Consider the following 14918-nt stretch of genomic DNA (forward strand, 5'->3'; position numbering starts at 1 on the left):
GCCGAGTGCTTCGGAGGGAGGCCTAGGATTCCACGAGAATCGCTCATAGAGACGTCAGCTATTAGGGAGAAGCTGAGGAGCCTCAGACCTGAACGCTATGCAAGGTTTCAAAGGACAGGGAGAAGAGCTTCCGAGGAAGAGGGCAGCAGGTGTGGGGCTGCTGCGTGAGGAGTGAGGGGAGATGTGGCTGTGGATAAGGGGTGAACCTGCCTGGAGGCCACGATCGGGACCCTCTCTGTCCTGAGGGAGCTAAGGGAGAGCATTAAGGGAGAGACACAAAGAGATTAGCAGTGGCTAATCTTTGCAGTGGCTGCGATGTAGGAGTGGAAAAGGAGAAGAAAGATCCTAGGGATAAGGAAGTCGAGACTGATAAGGAAGTCTCCTACACTGAGTGTGGGGAGAAAGGAGATGGCAGGAGTCCCCTACCCCCAACTTCCTGGCCAGTGGCCTGGCTGGACTGCTCTGTGCAGTGCTGACCAGGAGGAGAAAGGGGCCTTGGCTTCATAACGCATTATGAGCGCTCCAAAGCAGAGTCCCCCAGCACGGACTTCTCCCTCAGCAGCTCCACTGCATTTGGGGCTCTGCTAAGTGGACGCACTCACAGCCCCCGGGGACATGGACACAGTGTCCACCGCAGATTCCCAGTGAAGAGCTACAGCAGTCCGAGAGGGATTTCACTGACAAGGCTTTATTCCAGAAAGGAGCAGCTTTAGCCTTCTATAAAAAGGGGGAATAATTAGTGCACAGGGTAATGCTGGGTCTGTGGTCCAGCCTGATCTGGAATCAGCTTCGCTGCTCACTGGCTGCAACTCACAGTTTGAATCCACTTCCCTGACCTCTTGCTTCCTCAGAAAGGAATTTGCATGAGAAGGGTGGGCTCTCGGGTCAGACCACCGGGTAATGTCTCTGCACTGCTGCTCATCAGTGAACCCCAAAGCCCTGGATGCTGCCGAAACCATACGCAGCTGTAAGCAGGTCAGACCCAGGGCCACCTCGACCCCGGAGCACGTGGGCTGGCAGACGGCACCTCGGGAGACACTTCCATCCCTGCCACGGGATGACGGTGGTCCTGCACAAGGGGCGGGTATCAGAGGAGCCATGAAGGGTGAGCCTCCCAGAGGAATCCCAACAGTGCCCAGCACCCGGTGGGGACTTTCGGGTTTGGCTCCCCTGAAAGCACGGCCTGAGACAAAAATGCAGGAGCAGACAATTTGTGTGGGAGGTGACTTCTGCATGCAGGAGTGAGTAGGGAAGGAGGAAGGAAGAAAGAGCAGGCCCAAGGGTGTGTGGGTGCTGGTGCTGGTGCTGGTGCTGGCAGGGTGCCGTCACTCTGGCGGTCTCCCTAGTCCCAAGATCGATCAGGCAGTACGCTGGGCCAGGGGACACCTGCCCTTCCCTCATTCCTGGAGACAGCCAGCTTGGGGAGGGACAGAGGATGTGCTGCGCGGGAGGCCACTGCCCGCCTGCGCAGCAGTGCTCTATCAAGTGGGGGCTGGGATTACAGGCTCTGTCTGCCGCAGTGGCAGGTGATCTGAGGTTGCTCTCCGGCGGGGAAACAGGGCTGCGGTGACCCCGCCTCCTCGGCAGTGGTGAAAACAGCCCTGCTGTGTGTGGGAAAGCTGCGTGAGCCACACAGCAGGTTGGCTCTAGGGAGCTGAATTAAAGGCAGAGGTACAAATCTACCCACACTTTATAATCCTGAGTTTTCACACTGCTGCAGTGAGCAAAATACAGTCCCTGGTATCTTTGGAGTTTATACTCACAACTGGAAGGATCAAATCACAGACAAGCAACAAAGCAAACGTGTAGGGATACATTTCGATTGATGGTCCAGAGGACAGAAACAAGGTACGGAGGATTGAAGTGGTCAAAGCTCTCTGAGGTGGCGATTTTCAATCTGAGCCTAGAGGGCATGAAGAATGGGGAGAGGCACCCTGGGAGGAAGCTAAGGTGGTGCCCACCAGTGTCTTTGCCGGTTAAGAAGAAACAACTAGCGGGCCGAGACATGTGAGGACAGGGCCAGGGGTTTGGGCTGCAGTCAGTGTGACAGGCCCCAAAGGACCGGGAAACAGGCTCATTCTAAGAGAAGCAGGAAGCCAAGGGCAGATAAAAGGCCACACCCTCAGTTTGGCTGTCACTTTGAAAAGATCCTTCTATCAATTTCCTGGCTTATGCATTATCCTCTAGCTAAGATGTTGGCACTGGGTGAAACTCACTGAAGGGTTCCTGGGATTCTAAGTACTATTTTTGGAACTTCCTGTAAGTGGGAATGTGGAGAATAGACTGATTCATCGGTTAATTCACTTAGCATTGAGTTCCTACCATGTGCCAACTCTGTCCCAGAAGCTAGGGAAGTGGACTTGGAATAGATGAGGTCTGAAGAAGACAGACATCATCTGCGTGCTCGCTGGGCAGGCAGGGCATATGAAGAGAAAGAAATGAGATCCACGGACACCGCGTTACCTGTCGAGAAGGATGTGAGGGGATGGCACGAAGGGCGGCAGCAGGGCTGTGAGGGTGGCAGAGCAGGGAAGAAGCCAGAGCCCCCGAATGAGAACGTGTGTCCTGAGCCCGAGGGGGGCCCTGTGCTCCAGCAGCAGCTCAGCTGGCCAGGTCCTAAGCTGCTGTGGGGGTGTAGTGAGTGACTCCTTTCTCTCCAGCCTTTTGCGCTTTCAGATTCGCGACACCCTCGATTCCACTGGACCCTCTCAGCAGCAGCCCAGCAGGAGGGAGAGGCCACGATCTCCCCTGGAAGTCGAGTTCCTGGGCTTGATTCCCCGGGGCAGACCCTGAGACAAGAATCCGGGTGCATGGTAGGGCTGGGAAAGTGAACCAGAGTGGAGAAGGCGACGCTGGGGCCGCGGGGGTCCACGGGGGTCCACGGACAGCCTGGAGCACAGTGCAGAGCACAGCCATCGGGTCGTGCAGATCGGGCGAAGGAGCCATGGCCTTTGTCAGCACTCCGTCAGCCTCCAGAGGAAGGCGCTCACCCCCACCTGGGAGCCCTCCCGGAAGGAGAGAGCCGTACGGAGCTCCGGAGTGCTGCAGGGGGAGTTGGGTCACCACTCCTGCTGGGCTGAGTTCCAAGAGGATGCGGGGGACAGGGCCACGCCGGGGTCAGTAGTGTCAGAGAGCTTGGCCAGCTGGAGGCCAGGAAAGAGACTCACTGGAAGTGCCTTTTCCTTTGTCTATAAAACATACTTTTCTCCATTAATTCCCTGGCCTACCCAATATATACATATAACATTAACCCCAATATGCCATGGGATTTTACCCAGGTGTCCAAGACACAATTTCAATAATATCTACAAAGTGATAACTTTAAAATTATTGAAGCAGCCAGTGAACTAAATAAGCACTTTGCACTTAACCATGATAGCACAATACTAACGATTCTAGTACTCTTCCTGGACGACAGGTTAGAAACCCCAAAGTCAGGGAAGTCAGACCATGATGACGTCCTTGTGAGTACCTTCACCAATAAAGTCATTTCTAATTGCTTCTGTCTGCCGAGTACCTGTCCAGTCTGCACAGAGAACTCCGTTCTCATAGTTCAAACTTAGAGGAAAGGCAAGATAAAGTGCCACTGAACACGTGAGAAAACAGATGAGAACTGCTAACCCGCTCGTCCCGAGGTGGGACTAGAAGATGCCCAGAGGCAGAAACCCGGGCCTGAGCATCCAGGTCCCCACTGTAAAGCGCCTTTCTAGGCCTCCGCAGTGCCCCACCCCGTTCTATTGCCTTTTCAGCCAGCTGTATTTGTCCAGCACGGGTGCAACCAACAAAGACCCAGACCACCGAGTGCTTCGCTGAGCTTTCCATTGGACCCCAGAAGGAAAACTTTTGTCCGAACCATTTGCCAACATGAATAAAGTCGGGCCTCATTCTCAAAGTTAATCAAGTTGCTGCGACTGCTAATGGCCCAGCTGAGCCAAGAATGGTTCCATAACGTGCCTGACAGAGCCCGCGTTTGCTGGGCTTCCGGGCTTAGCAAACACTTTCAGCAACTGTCGGCAGCCACCATTTCCAAGAATGGCCGGGCCCTCCTCACGCCTGGAGCCACGGCCTGTGAGCGATGTGCACTGGCGCGGAAGGGCCGTGGGGAGCATCGCATGACCTGAACTGCTTTCCCAGAAGTCTTGGGTTTCTCTGAAAACATTGTAACTCTAATTGAGTGTTTCCTTTAAACGGAAAGGTCTCAGCATCTGTGCCCTGGTTTATTGAACAGAACACTTGAAGGCAGTCGTAGTAAGTCAGAGGTTTCCTGGGGATGCAGAGTTTGCCTTTGTGCTGCCGCTGCTCTGTCCCTGTATCGATTGCTGGACCCCTTGCAGCCTGAGAGGTCTAATTGGCCCGTGCTGTGAGCTGCACCCTCCGGCTCTTCTGCCCGTGAGCTCATCTCTCTCCTTGCTGCAAAGGCTCTCGGCTGGCTTTGTGACTGGCCCCGCAAAGGGAGCTTCCAAGGTTAGATATTTTCCTTCAGAGGCAAGCAATTCCTCCAGACTTCTTCCGAGCACACGACCATCACCCCAGAGTGACAGATCTGCACATGCCTGGCCCAGGAAGCTGGAGCCTGGTTTCCTTTCCAAAAGACCCAAAAGGAGGGAGACGCTGCTGAAAACGACTAAAAGTAACATCGCAAGTGTAAAGATCGACACCACTTCTCTGTGCCCCCACCCTCTGCTCCCCACTACAAAAGACCCGTGCCGCCTGTACGTGGTGAGATGGTCATGTGAGGAAACTGAGCCCCTTTTTCTCCTCGGAACTAGCTTTGAATAAATCCTTTTTCCTTTTTACCGAAATAGTTGCCTTCTGATTTGGTCAACAGCAAACAAACCCAAGCAAATTTGAGTGACCAGTTACACATTTCCTGCCACTCTGATGACCACAAGAAAGCCAAAAACTGAAAAGTTTTTGTATTTTAAGTACCCTCTGTGCCGGGAGCTACATAGTCAGGCCTATTCTGATTGACTGCTACAGCTGTATCCCTTCCCGAATTCGGTTCAAACAAGTGACAGGCTGCCCCAGCTGATCTCGCTGTCCTGGAGCTCCCAGCCTTCGTATTAAAGGTGATGTTTCTGCACCCACAGAGCTCAGCTGCTGCGTACTGGCTCTTTCGAGGAGCACCTTTCACCCCGACAGTTGCCGCAGATGAGACCTGGGGTCAAATCTGTGTCTCAGAGTAGAGAGCGGCATTGTGGGTTTGGCCTTTCGGCTTACTCACGCTGCACTGAGTGAAGAGGCGTTGTCTCAGGCTGCAGGTAAAGTATCTATTGATCCATATAAGTGGTGAAACTTCCTTTTATATTTTTACCTATAAATTCTTAAATCAGAAAATCACTCATCTGATTAATAAATGGCAGTCATCACAGACACACATGTGTAGGTAGCGGTTTACCTGCCCGTGGAATAAGAGCACAGAAACTCTCAGACACGCTGTTGGACAGACTGGCATGACAGCACAGGAGGCAGAACTAGCACTGTCTGGGCTTCCTTTGCCCGTGCAGCCCACAGATCAGTCATGAAAGGCCTTGCTAAAAAGTCATGCATAACACCTGTAATTCCAGCACCCTTGGAGCCCAGACTGAGCAGCTTAGAGACTTAACAAGACACTGTCTCAAAATTAAAACAGTGAAAGAGGACAGGGAGCCAGCTCAGTGCAAAGGTCCTGTGTTCAATTCTCAGCAATGGAAGGGGAAAAAAATCACATAATAGCATTAACAGTTTATAATCTGGCTGCAAGCTGAGTGTCCAGAGCAGCACACAGACGATGGGACGTGAGCTGGACCCACGAGATTCACTACCTGAATCCATCCAATGAAGCCCTGGCAGCAGGATGTTAACATCAGCTTGGAGTCAGACAGACCTGGAATCAAATCTTAGTTCCACTGTGGAAACCAGGCCGTGTGATCCCAGCAACGTGACTGCCACCCAAGTAACAGGAGATAATATCTACCTGTGTTAGCTTTCACAGACTTCTGAGAAAATTACTCAATTTACTGCCTTAACACAAATCTAGTAGACTACAATTCTGCAGGGCAGAAGTCCAGCACAGAGTTCAAGGAACTAAAATCAGAGGGTCAGAAGGGTTCTACATTCTGGGCAACTACAGGAGACTCTGCTCCTCATCATTTCCCACTTTCACAGGTGACATACATTCCTTGGCTTGTGGCCCCCTTTATCCATCTTCAGAGCTAGAAAGAACAGGTCACGTTCTGCTCACGTAGCATCACTTTAACCTTTGTCTGCCTCTGTTCTCTGCTTTTAAGAACCTCTGTAATCACAATGGGCCCGCATGAATGCAGAATGAATACTCAATTTCAAGGTCAACTGACCTTGAAAGTTGTTGAACTTTATTTCCATCTACAACCTAAATTTCTTTTTTCTACATAATATAACCCATTCTCTATGCTCCAGGAATTATGATATGAACATCTTCTGCCATTATATTGCATACTGTCCTATAAGTAAAAGGTAAAATAATGCAATGTAGTAAATTTCTTAGCAGCTTTACTTAAAGGGGCTCAAAAACTGGAAATGATAAAAGCTAATCATTATTCTGAATATGAATAATAACTAATTTCAATTTAATAACTAATTTTAATAACATTAATAACTAATTTTTATTGGGAATCAACCAATGTTCATTCCACCAATCCCTTGCTCAAGTCTCCAGTGAATGAAAATTCATCCTTTACAGATGGGATCTTTGAGTGCCATGCACTCCTTCATCCAGCGAGATTAACACGACACAGTTCTCGCTTCAGTGTTTCTATAGACCAGTGAGAGATTGCATGTAGACCTGGAATTGCATTATATCTTCCTTTGTTTACTTTCTCTCACACTTGAATATAAATTACACAAAGGGCTGGGACTTTACAACTGGATTGTGCAACCTGTGTCCCCTACCTAGAAGAGTGCCGGGACTACACAAGGTACTCAGATACTTGCCAAATAATTGTGTTAAACAAACTGTTATTTTATGGACCATTCATAAAAATATGAATAGTAATATAACACAGGTGATAATACACTGACTAGCTAGAAAGGGAACAGTCTTCAGCCTCCTCTGGAGAGTTTCCAGCTACTTATAAAAAGCTCCACATGTGCAACACCGTGCAGGCTTCAGCACTGAGCCTGCTCACTGTACCCCTCCCTGGCTCTTTTCCGGAATGTTCTTTCTTGCTACTCTGTGTGGGGGTTGGAAAAGAAAACCCCACAACATGCTGCTGTGGACTTCAACTTGTGAGTGCCTTGGGCAAGCAAATGCAGAGAAGATGTCCCCTGAAGTTCCCTTGTCTCCCCCAAGGCCAGACGTGGCAAAGAGCAGCACCATTACCTTTATAACATAACTTCCTACCCATATTTCTTTAACCAAGAATGTTTCGAGTCATATCACAGAGCCTAAAATTTAAAATCAAACAACACACTTACAGCCCCAACCATCTTTGTCCTAGGCCATGTCTATTCATCAGGCTCAGGGCCTCCCCAAAAAGCCATTAACTACCACTCTGAAACTGTCTACCACCTATAGTCCCAAATACTTGGGAGGCTGAGGCAAGAAGATTACTTGATCCCACAAATGTGAAGCCAGGTGGAGCAGCACAGTAAGAATCTGTTTCAAAAATAAATGAAAAACAGAAAATTGCCTAGAGTTTCCCCAGTTCCCTCTCTTTTATGAAAATGGTAGTTAAGCCTCAACCATCTAGCCCTTGATATTATACTTTATATGGCTACCAGGCACATATGCTTGTTAATATATTTACATGCTTCTTTGCCCGGTAATCTGCCTATGGTCAATTTGTTTCAGCAAACATTTTTACATCTATAAAATCCTCTGTAAGATAGAGGATGCCTGGAAGGGTAGGAATTTACACAGCTACAAGTGGTTCCATAAGGCTCACTGAAGTGCGAAGGTCATCTCTTAGCAGAACAAGAGCTCTTAGCAATAAATATATTTTGAATGTTCCACATTATATACAGAGAACTAAACACAAAGTTTCACAAAGCAAGTTTTATCTTTACTATCTTTTATTTTTCTCATGGCTGAGACTAAGTACCTGACACCCAAAGTTAAAGGAGGAAAGGATTTTTCGCTTACAGTTTGTAGAGGTTTCAGTCCATTGGAACCATTGGCTGGTTCCAAGGGAGAACAGCATGGTAGAGGGGCATCGCAGAGGAAAAACATTTCATGGTGTAACAACCAGAAGGCAACAAACAGCAGCAAGCAAGCCTCTCTTTTCCTTTTATCCCATCCAGGCTACAAGCTTTTTGAGTGGTACCACCCACACCCAAGGAGGGCCTTCCCATTATCCACACCCAGAACTATGCCAAGCCAATTAGTGGTCTAATTTAATACCACACACCCTTAATCCTAGGATCACACACTCTAGATCCAGCCCCGAAAGCCCCACCTATGAGTATATGAGGGAGGCTTTGTGGGGGACATCTAGACACAGACCATCAGAGACACTGTTTTCTACTTTGCTCAAGTCCGTCTGATTCCATTTCACTTCCTGTGTTTTCTAATGCTAGTCTCCAATCTCTCTGTTGATTTGGATGCATGAAGGGCCAGCCACTCACTCATGACTTGATTTAGTCATTTAATAGAGAAAAACTAAAGCTTGGAAACTTAAAAAAAAAATGCTGTCACTGTGCCTTACCAGTTCTCTCTGCCATCATTTGCTCTTTCCCAGAATACAATGTTGGATCTACCAGAGTCTTCATTTGGGAAGAAACAAAGAACAAATGGAACATGAGTCTCATTCTATAAACTTCGGAGAGCATTTTTAGATTCCAGGGGAAAGGAAGACAGGCTAGCTCTTTTCGAAGAAAAGGTTAGAGGACTCAATATACTACCTAATTCTGAGTTACAATTTGGAGTTGTTTGTGGGGAACACAGAATCCAGAAGTCCTCTTACAAGGAAAACAGAAGAGGCTACTGATTGAACTACTGAAACCAGAGGCAAGCAAGCCAGTCCCCGGGTGAGGGACATGGTGGCCTTGTGCTGCCGAAGCACAGCCGGCTCCAGGAGCCTCACCCTCATTCACAGGACAGTTACTTGTTTGGGGAACTCAACTTGGAATCTTTTTTATTTCTTATTTTTTGTAAAATCATAATAATAATAATACAACCTGAGATCTCTCACTAACTGTATCCTTAAAAGAATCAATAGTTCTGTTTCTTACAGAACCTTCCAGAGATGGTCCCTGAAGACAAGTACATACACAAGGTGTCATCCTAAGATACGGGAAATGTTTAAATTTTAAAGATAATTTAACAGTGAAAGACACATTGCCATTAATCTTACTCGCATTACTCCCCCTTGCTCCCAACACACACACCCCACTATTCTGGCCACCTTCTGAAAGTTCTGGATGTCCTCTTTCCCCAGTGTCCTTGGTTGTGTTCACGTGCCTACCTTGGTGTGCTGAACTCATTCAAGATGGTTCACTTTTGTGGCCATTTTTTCACACTGGGAAAGAGCCAGAGTCCCCTGGATAAAGTGGGTGAGAACACACAGTAGTGTTTTTTGCCACTGTCTTTCCATTGGTTGGCACGTGGCAGTGGCCACTGTATGTTTTATCACAACTTGTAAAGACGCTCAGGAAATGGGATTTCCAGAACTGCCTTAGAGTAGCAAGAGTGATGGGATCAGTGCGTCCGAAGTGAGGGAATTTTGAGGAAGGTTAAGGGTTACTATGTCTTCTACTGTAATACATTTTTAAGATTTAAACATTCACTGTACTTTGATAACCCTTTGTATATTTCATGAGTTCTCATTTGAGGGTGACACTTTTGCAAGAGGGTGTCCCACGGGAAAGAAAGCAGAAAAATCTTACTCTACACATAGTGCAGTACTTGAATACATGTGCTGTTTACCTGTGATACTAAATTTCCTTGGGAGAGCATTAGGAAAAAGAAGTAAAAAAGCTTCCTTAAGTGGTGTTAATGAGGGTAATAGCAGGAGCTGCCTTGTAAGGAGAATATCAGTGCTAAGTTAATGCTTGTGGAGCAAGCAAGACAGAAATGTCTGCACACACAGAACTCCAAGGGTGCTCACCACATCGTGATTCCACTTAATAAATGATGTATCTTAGACATAATTCCTTTTTATTGAATTTATTGGCACTTTTTAGGTATGCAGTACAGCTGCATTCAGCATTGGAATCTTGTACCTTTGAATGACAGGTCTTGGTTCTCATTTTTCCCCATTCCCCAGCCCTCCCTTCACCCACTCCTCCCTTCCCTGTTTACAAAGACTTTGTTTCCACTTTTCCTTTTCTTATGCCTTATTTCCTTTTCCCTACCCTTCCCACTTCTCCTACACCTTTAGCCCTCTTCTTCCTATTTCACATTATCAGTTATACAATTTGAATCTTATTTACACTTTTAGTTTTTCACACCAGAGAAGCAACTATTCAGTATTTACTTGTGTGTGCTATTTATTTCACTTAAGAGTATGGCCTCAACATGCATCCATTTTCCTATAAATGACTAGTTTCTCATTCTTTATGGCTGAGGAGTACTCCATTTTATAGAAAAACCACATCTTCTTTATCCAGTCTCCAATTGATGGGCAGTTGGAGGTTGTTTCCCAAGTTTTAGCTATTACAAACTGTGCCACTATAAACATGGGTGAGCATATATCACTGTGGTGTGATTCTTTTAATTATTTTGGAAAGATACCCGGCAGAGGGACAGCTGGGTCAAATGGAGCCTCTAGTTCTAGTTCTTTGAGGTATCTTCATATTGATTTCCACAGTGGTTGCATCAGTCTGCACTCCCACCAACAGTGGAGAAGGGTTCCTTTCTCCCCACAAACCCACCAACATCTGTTATTGGTTGATTTCTTGATAGCAGCCATTCTTTGTGGGGTGAGGTGGAATCTCAGTGTTGTTTTCAACTGCATCTCTCAAATGACCAGTGATGTTGAACATTTTTTCACGTATTTATTTGCTGCTTTTACTTCTTTGAGAAATGTCTGTTTATTTCAGATGCCCATTTTTGAATTGTGTCTTTATATTTGGGGGATCTGATTTTTTGGAGTTCTTTTATATATTCTAGATAGTAGACCTTTGTCTGAGGAGCAGCTGGTAAAATTTTTTTCCCACATTGTAGACATATTTCTTTTAATGGTTGCATAGTATTCCCTTCTGGTGTTCTACCGTAACCTCTGTAGGCCATAGTTCCAGGAATTATACCCCATAAGCCAAACCCAATTGACAACATATTTTTCTTAATAAACTTATCAAGAAAGAACCATGAAAAAAAGAAAGAAAGAAATAGGGCTGGTGATTCAGCTCAGCGGTTCGGTGGCCTGCCTCACAAGCGCAAGGACCAGAGTTCAATCCCTGGTACCAAAAAATAAAAAGAAAGAACCATGGCCATTTCCTATATATTGTAAATGGCAGAGACTGTCTAGCTCACAAAGCCAAACGTATTTATAACCCAGTTCTTTAGGTAAAAAGTTTGCCGATTCCTCATTTAGTGAACCCCCTACTAAAGGGCCCATAGACTATTGGGTAAATCTTCTGTTAAACAGCACAGCAGTGAATATTCTTGACATATTACCAAACATATCTGAAAGATAAGTTCCAAGGAAAGCCTTTTTTAGGTTAAAAGAAATATACATTCTAACTTTGATAGGTGATGCTAATTCATTCTGTTATGGACTGAACTATATTCCCTCAAAATTCACATACTGAAGTCCCAACCCCCAAAATGACTTATTTAGAAATCTGTCCTGTAAGGAGGTGAGATAAAAAGAGGACACAAGAGCTGAGAGCTAGTCCGGTGGGATCATTAAGCATTTCACAATTACCAGATAAATGTTCTATTCCTCCTCATTCGGGAGGCTTTTATGATACACGGTAATCTATCAAAACAGTGTGGCCTCCCGCTGGCCATGTCTGTCCTTGCTCAGTCACAGCTGCCCATGATGCCACGCAGGTTACCCTGCCAAAGACCACCAAAGAAACACGGATCTAACCCTTCCCAAGGTCCATAGTGTGCCCATCTGAAACAATGCAAGTGGGAGAGAAGTAGATTTTATGAAGGTAAGTAAGAAAGGTATATTTTTTAAATATCCAGCTTTGGCTCATTTTTTGAATGGAACTGGTCCTCCCCACAGAACAATTTTACCTAATTAAACAATTAATCAAGTCACATTTATTGGGCACCTGTGTGCTCAGTACACTGCACCTGACTCTCCAAAAATAGCAGTGAACAAAGCTGACACATTCTCCACCCAACCAGAATTTTAAATGTAGGGTAACTGTGCTCAGTAGAAACTTCAACAATGCAGAGAATGTATAGTATCTGCATTTTCCAGTACAGCAGCCACCAGCTACCTGTGGCTGTTGAACCCCTAAAGTGTGACAAGTAGGACCAAGGAACTGAATTTTTCACTTAGTTAACTTTAGTTCATTGGAGGAGTAGCTTAAATAGCCCCATGTGGCTATGGGAGCACACTGGGCAGTGTGGCTGTAATGGATTGCACTGGAATGTGTGCCCCTTCTCCAGAGCTGAAAAGGACACTCACTCGTGACTCGGGGTAACAGACTACTGTACTCTGGAGCCTGCAAAGTGTGAGTCGATTTGGATCATTGACTTAAGCAAGCTATTGCCAGCTGTGCACTGCCCGGATACAGGAGCAGAGAAAGGCCTGAAGCCTGCCCTCTATGATACTGCAGAGGTCACCCATCAGCAGGCTCCCTGGCCCACACATGGGCTGCATGTGGTTCATGGCGTTTTTAAATTATTCCCAAGTAAAGGTTGACGTTTAAAATCCAAGCGCTTTCACATTCCAGACGTCCTCAAACTCAGAGGCCCTGACACACTGCCTCCTGGCAGCAGCTGGCTGGGACTTGGCTGCTTCTGATTCTGTAAGGGAGACCTGCACTCCAGGGCCTCTCACGGCCTCTCCGCATCATCACCCTCCAGTGTCTCCTCTCGGCCCGGGGGCCACGTGTGCCTTAACACCCACCCAGGCTTTGGTCCATCTCCAGCCACTTCCCTGGGAAAGTCTCAGACGCACGTGCACACTTTGCACTTCTGAATCCCTGTCCTTTGCCAGTGCTGCTCTTTCCTCGGACTTGGGTCGCCTTTGGGGGTCTCATCCCAGCTCCCCTACCAAGCCACCTGTGCCTTCTTGAGCAGACGCCCCTTTCGGACGCCCCTGGTACTCCACATACTGCCGGCACTGTTCTTTCCTCGCCCAGGGCTCCACACGGACTGCCTAGAGGGAAGGAACGGTGTCCTCGTCCTCGTTATCCCTGGGGATGGGAAGGGGTCTGAGCAATGAATTCTGGAACCTCGGGCTCCCGGGCAGGCCTTCTCCACTGATGAGGAGGAAACATCCAGAAGCCTTACTCAGCGACACCCTGTCTCCAGGGAGCGCTTGAGGCCTAGAGCCTCCAGGTGCCTGCCAGCTCCTCCCCTTTAGCTCTCAGCAAGGCTGTTGCCCTCTCCCGCTGTCTCTGACTGTGGGAATAACGGAATCTCACAGTTGCAGTTCGTCGTGAAGTTAGTCGGCCAGATCCACACCTAGCAGTCCTCTCCGTCCCCTCCTCTCCCGCATCTTCCTATCTTCTAAACTTGTCCTGTATCGATACCCAGCGTCCCACTGTTCCCGGTACGAATGCCTGCTTTCTGATCTTCCTCGCGGGTCAACTGTGTCAGTAGTCTCCGAACTGGCTCCCCCGTCCCCACTTGTTCCCTTACCATCCCGATCCTCTCCATAGCAACTCCGCAGCACTCCCACAGGGCCTCGGGTGCCCTGCACACAAGTGCTGGCTCCACACGTGACGCGTGACGGGAGGGGCCGTGTTCCAGTCCCAGTCGCCCCTTCCCAGCCTCAGGCTTCCCACCTGCTGTCCCCTCTGCCTGCAAAGCCCTGCTCCCCACACGTCACTCGGCTGAGTCTCTCAGTGCCCGAGTCAGCTCAGATGTCACCAGAGAGGCTCCCCTTGGTCCCCAACCTAAGTCACTCCCACCCCAAGTTGTCACCCCAAGCAACCCCATCAAGATGCGTCAGATTCTCGAATCCAAAGCAGTCATTTCCATTTCTATTTATGTGATCACACCTCGAGTGAGCATTCCCTCGTCAGGAGAAAGTATTTAAACCCACTGAAACGCAGCATCGTGAAGGTAGGCATTTGTCCACAGCCCCAAGCCCTCACAGAGTGACTGACGTATGACTGGCACTCAGGTTGAGTGCATAAGTGCACATGTAGATGAACAAACACACAGAAAAGACAAGGGTGTATCCTAACTCATGCAACTATGAAGAAATGGTTCCCAGACGTGTGCCAGTGAGTTCCTCCCAAAAGCAATATTCTAAACTACACATCTGACAAGGAGAAGTACATATCTGTGTGTACTAAGTAGTGGGAATTCTTGCTCATCAGTGGTGTCGGGATGGTCAGGCAGAGGTAACTGTGATATCGGTAACTCTTTATTTGGAGTTATGTTTGGTGGCTCTGTGTTCCTGAAACTAAAGGCTTGGCAACTTAAAATTGGTAGTGGGATCGCTCAGGCAGACAAGTCATGTAGCAATTTATCATCAGGACAGGTGCTGAGGAGTTCGAGGAGATTTTTGATGCCTGTTTTCCTAAGTCATCTCTCCAAAGGACGTAACTTTCGTTAGGGAAGTTAGAATTCCCCAAATAGATCCTTCAGTGTATTAGTATCTCTGTGGAACTTAAGATTGGATATTTCTGTTTACAACATGATCATCTTTATTTGTACCTGGCCAATTTCAAACATGTCAGGAGGAAGACATATTGCCAGCTGTTTCTGAGTTTCTAAGGACAGTTTCATTAACACAGTTTGTAAAACCCTGTACACACACTATGAGGTTGTAGTTTACAACAGAGTAAAAAAAAAAAAAAAAAAAAAAAAAAAAAAAAAAAAA

The sequence above is a fragment of the Fukomys damarensis genome, unplaced genomic scaffold (genome assembly GCF_012274545.1).
Source record: "Fukomys damarensis isolate Sample0158 unplaced genomic scaffold, DMR_v1.0_HiC HiC_scaffold_28, whole genome shotgun sequence".
NCBI lineage: Eukaryota > Metazoa > Chordata > Mammalia > Rodentia > Bathyergidae > Fukomys > Fukomys damarensis.